Source organism: Pseudomyrmex gracilis, unplaced genomic scaffold (assembly GCF_002006095.1).
Source record: "Pseudomyrmex gracilis isolate BER0280 unplaced genomic scaffold, ASM200609v1 scaffold_345, whole genome shotgun sequence".
Taxonomy (NCBI): domain Eukaryota; kingdom Metazoa; phylum Arthropoda; class Insecta; order Hymenoptera; family Formicidae; genus Pseudomyrmex; species Pseudomyrmex gracilis.
The window spans coordinates 103,063-108,925 of record NW_018020929.1 but is presented as its reverse complement, the minus strand read 5'-3'; the positions used below and the strand labels follow the sequence as shown (position 1 = coordinate 108,925).

The 5,863-nt window shown below is 27.3% G+C and overlaps 1 long non-coding RNA gene across 1 annotated transcript; it reads right to left on the bottom strand.

Annotated features, from left to right (window-relative positions):
• Window positions 1-3,040: 3,040 nt before the first annotated feature.
• LOC109860211 lies at window positions 3,041-5,785 on the bottom strand. The gene is made up of 3 exons (XR_002250800.1): window positions 5,698-5,785; window positions 4,578-4,875; window positions 3,041-3,368 (listed from the first exon to the last, which is right to left on the bottom strand). It is a non-coding gene; the product is annotated as an uncharacterized LOC109860211 (long non-coding RNA).
• Between the last annotated feature and the right edge of the window lie 78 nt (window positions 5,786-5,863).

Below are 5,863 nucleotides of genomic sequence, written 5' to 3'. Positions count from 1 at the left end.
AAACAAGTTTTGTAGAAACAATTGTATTAATTGTTAGAATGTAACACAACAANTTTTGTTGTGTGTGAATCATGATCTGCGTCTCTCTATAAAGCAATGTGAGAAAAAATTATTTCACCTGCTTTTGGAAAATGCTTACAATACATTTTCATGTTGTTTTGTTCACAATGCAATTTTTTCTNTGATTCATCGCGACACAAATAAATATTCTGCATTAATGTATACTTGGTTCATTTTGTATGAATTTGCTTTGACGATTTCTTATTGAAAATTCTCACTTGCGTGATTTTATCCTTTTACTTATAAGATGACAAATATTCTACTTTATTTCTGGAAGTAGTTTTGTATATAGTACATATATAGTACTATATAGTATATGTGTAGTACTATATACAAAAACATTATTTTGAAAAATAAAGTAAAATATTTATGTCATCTTATAAGTAAAAAAAGAACATCACATAAATGTAAAATTTTCAATAAATAATCTTCAAAGCAAATTCATACAAAATGAACCAAGTATACAGTAATGCAGAATATTTATTTGTGTCGCGATGAATCATAGAAAAAATTGCAGTGTGAACAAAACACCGTGCAAATGTATTGTACGCATTTTCCAAAAGCAGGTGAAGTAATTTTTTCTCACATTGCTTTATAGAGAGACGCAAATCGTGTTTCACACAACACAAAAATTGTTGTTACGTCCTAACAATTAATACGATTGTTTCTATAAAACTTGTATTTATGTAGTATAAACTATAAGCAAAAAGAAAAATTATATTACCATATCTGCATAACAAACATGAAACTATATAACACTATATACCAGAGTAATGTTTGGCTTTCTTGGTACAACTTAAAAAGCACCAACACACGTACGTAATTTTTATATTTACAACATTAATAATTTTGTAATTTGAGATCACCTTTATTTAAAAAAATTCAAACAATACTTACAGAAAAAGTTCCATTCACAAATATTTCACATGCTTCAGATAAGAGGCTTAATAATGTGTCGCTGCTAAAAATAAGTGCAATTTTATTATCATCCGATACTGCACAACCTTTGTAGATATTGCGTGTAAGTATGCGTATGTTCCTAACATGTCGTGTAGAGATCGTAAATCATTCGGAACAGCTGGACGAAATTTGGTCCTTTGTCGGCTAAGTATAGATTTCATGCAGTTGTAAGAAATATATGCTGCAGCTGTTGGGTTACTGCGACAAATTGTATCAAATATTTCTGTCAAAGTTTGTGTTGTTTCTTGGGTTAAACGTGTTAGTAGCTTTTCCATATTACAAATCTGAACAATATACGGCTTTTCCGGATGGTTATGTGCATATTCAAAAATAAAAGATTCCTGGACTTCTCGTTAAAGTCTAGAGTAGAGTCTAGAGTTGTTTACAGGTTTGCATTTAGAGCAACGATATAGATACATTGCATAAATTAATTACATTATGATTGTTGGCTTACATCTGTGTAATTCTTATGTATTATATTTTTGTTTCTTTTTCATTACTCTCATACAGGTTTACTGTTTTATACTTCTACATATATGTAAAATATATGTAAAACTATACAATAAATTACAAATATGTAATACCTTTAAATAAAATTTATTATTTCTGTGAATATGAATTTAATTATCATATTTTATGTAAAAAAAATGCTTATTATAAAATGCCTTTTATAGATAATAGACATACTTATCTATATGTGTAAGTATTATTACGAGATAATAATTTATAGACAAATAATTTCGATCCAAATTGTTTTCTTTCTATGATCTCCATTTGAAAACATTACAGATATTGGTATTTTTTTACCAAAAAAAATAGATAAGTACATATATATTTTTATAAATAATAATTTTATATAATTTTATTATATATTTGTTGTATGTATTTTATAATATATGTAAAATTTATGTCGAATTATAAAACAAAAACTATATAAGAATAATAAAAAAGAATCCAGAAAATATAATACTAGGGAATTAAATAAATGAAGACCAACGATCATAATGTAAATAATTTAAGCGATAATACTATTACATAGAAATACAAATAAATACATATATTTATACATATTTTTATGCTTAAGTTTGGTATCAAGTGGGTCTTACATAGTTATTGTGCAATTTCACTGTCTGCCATTGCATGTTACGTACAGATTTTTTACGTAGTGTAATAAAACAACGAACTTACAATTACATGCAATTATAAACAGTAAAATTGCATTATGACTATGTAATTGCACTATGACCCCTCTAACAAACTTACAAAATATATATATATTTTAAGTATATATATATATTTTTTTAGTTTTTTTTTAAGTCTGATATCAGATGGGTCTTACGTTGCCATAGTGCAATTGTACTGTGTATAATTGCATGTACTTGTAAGTTCGTTGTTTTATTACACTACGTAAAAACTTTGCATGTCAATTTTTCGATTTTTTTATTATTGTAAGAAATAAAACTTTAGCAGCTTGAGCTGGTTTTCTTAATGTAGATATTTTATATTTTTTTCTTCGATGTTTGAATTCGTACGTATGTCTTACGCCCGTTTTGTGATTTCGACTTTTAGGTTTGTTTTTGCGGAAGCAAATAAAAAAGTGAAAACATTGATAATAACAAAGAGATGACAGCTATCGATATAGAAATGAAGGCAACAAAAGACCATCAGATCCTGATATTAATACATTCAACGGACTTTAAGAAAGGAGCTATCAAACGTGAGAAAAACACATTAAAAGAAAACGGAGCTTTGAGCGTATCTATTTGCGTCATATATTTATCTTTATTAGTAAGTGTCATTTGTACATAATAATCTGTACATTTTTTGTTTACATTTAAGATATGTAACTTTAGTATATTATACATTAAAAATAAACATGTTTGAAGACGCGCGTAAGATAACTTAAATATCGATATGACACATTATAAAAATAAAAGATGTACTGTATAGTGCTAATGTCTCATACATGCTAATACATACAATGTTCAATCTTATTTTATCTATAAAGTACATCTTTTTTGAGAATAAGAAATAGAACGAAAACTTACAATCCAAGTGGACGACGAATAAACTGTCTTTGGCGAGTACTAAGTCTATTGTAAACTTAAAAGTTACTTATTCTTATTTACTATTACTTATAGCACCAGTGTAAACAAATTATCATAGAATATCACATATGTATAATCAAACACTACAAAATAACTCTATCGAAATTCATATTGCGTTGTGTAAATGTTACTTATTTATTGATGGTAGTTTTCCGGTTTGGACGATTTACCTTTTGTATTTTTGTCATTTTTTTAGAAGAGGCAGCACTTGTAACTGCACTCAATGAATTGATGATATTTCTGAAAACAGCAAATATTATGGTATGTCTTTTTACATAAATATATTATTTAAGACAATATAATTACATATATTAATAGAGATGAAACAGTTTTCGAATAGGCGAAAGTGAATCTTAAATTCATGATATTGCCTATCGACAATATACAGAATGAGTCCCATGAGAAAGTGTTGCAACTAATCAGCTATTATTTTTGAATGTGTTCAGTTGTTGAATAAACAAAAATTTGTATTATAAAAGGGAAAGTTTGCAACTTGTAAGAGATATAAATAAAATTTAACAAAATGATTGTATCTGTTTACTTTAGTGATGAAATATATGCTACTAATCATAAGCAAGCTAATAGTAAATATTGTGAAATTTTGCATCACCGAAAAATGAAATGTTTGAAAATAGAGAAGAACTTGATAAAAACTTACTGAATAATTTACACAAACACGGCACATTTCTGGCTACATGGGTATGTTAATAATCAAAATTGTCGATTTTACAAATGAAATAAACTAATATACAAACATTTTGTTAAATTTTGTATCTGTTAAAAACTGCAGACGTTTTTCTTTTCAACGCAAGGTTCAATTTTTCAGGAACTGCATACAATTGAAAATGACAACTAATTAGTGTCAACATTTTCTTCATGGAACAATCTGTATATTTCTACTGAACTACTTATCAATAACACGTCTTAATTTATTCAAGTTTTGGAATAGTTTTACTGATAATTTGCTGTTGTCTGTGAGGTTTTGTAANTTTTTAACAATTGTTTCAGTTCGAGATTATTACTAATTTTAATTATGTTATTAACTACGTATTTTGTAATAGAATTTTGTACTTAAGAAATATAAATTTACAATACAAGGGTAATTATTAGGAACAATGTGATGGTTTCCTTTGTACAATGATGTTTTACGCATTACTTTCTTATGGTTTGTAAGTCTGTATTCTGTTCAGTAAGAGAAAGAAAGGCACTGGTCCGTGCTTATAAGGAAAGCGTAGCGGCAAAGTGGGGAGAGCAATAAATCCCGGGAGGCTATACCCGCTGACAACAGCCAAGCAATACAGTGATGTAAAGTGTACGGCTTTCTAATTGTTCTGGTAAAAATATGAGCAAAATGAGCAAGTTGTGCAACTTGATGGCTTTTCTCTTATTGAACAGTGTATAGATATTTTCACTGTTTTATTTAAGTATTTAAAAAAGTAATCTATGTACCTTTTTTATGATGATATTGTTCTTATGCAATTATCATATTGTAAGTTACACATTGGACATNTTCTATGAACTAAATTGCTATAACAATTTTCACATGAGCATAAATGTCCACATGGCACAAAGACATAGGACGCTCTTTCATTTATACATATAATGCAAGTTCCTTCCACTCGTGGAGATCTATTATTGTCAATGATTTCGTGTACAGTATGTATTTCGTGAAAAACTTCCGGAGCTNAAGATGTTTCATCCAAATAGCTATAATCATCTTCTGGTATCCTAAAAATTTCTTCGTCTTCTACAAATAATGAANAAGTAATATATAATACTTACAAGCTTATAAATTTGTTTGAAATATTTATGAGACAGAAGTAATTACTAATGTAAATAAATAGACACAAGTAGTGACATGTACGTAGGTGCATATTACTAATGTAAAGAAATTATTATTAATGTAAATATAAGAAGTAAAACATTTAAAACTATTCTTTATTTTCAAGAATTTATGATAATGACTTCAATATTTAAAATATGAAGATAGACCACTACAAGCCCGAGTAGTTGTGTGCTTCATTGTTTAAGATGTTTTTCAGTCTTTATTGTGTGTTAGGCACATTAAAGAACACATGGAGCAGTAAACGTTTNGATCGTTGGATGCGGTCTTTATCAATATTTGAAAAAAAGTTTATATATATTACTAATTATGAGATTAGTCGAAGAAAAAAATGTTGTGAACATTAGATTGAAATCATAATGAAAATAATATATGACGGCAACATGTCACAAATTCAGTGTAAGGCTGAAAGTTTAGCTCGTCATATATTATGTTAATTGCGATNTCAATCTGACGTGTACAACAGTTTTTATTTTGCTCATCTCATAATTTATTATAACATTGATAAACTTTTTATTAAGGATAAATAAAGACCGCATCTTATAGTCAAAACGTTTACTGTGCCATGTGTAACACATAATAAAGAATTAAAAACATTAAAAACAATAAAACATAATTACCCGAACTTCTATTGGCCTCTCATANTTTTCATATTCTTTATATCTTTTATTGGAAAAAATGTCGCAGGTTTTATTATATAGATAAATATTATAGTGTAACTATTACGTGTATTTGTGGTAAACTCGTTATTGGTGTTATGTTCTGCACCAAAATTCTCAGTAGAGTTCAACGAATATAACTGTTGTACTTCCATATCTACAATTAAAAAAGTTAGAGAAAAATAATTTACAAATATTTCATAATAATTTAATAATAATTTAAAATAGATGTT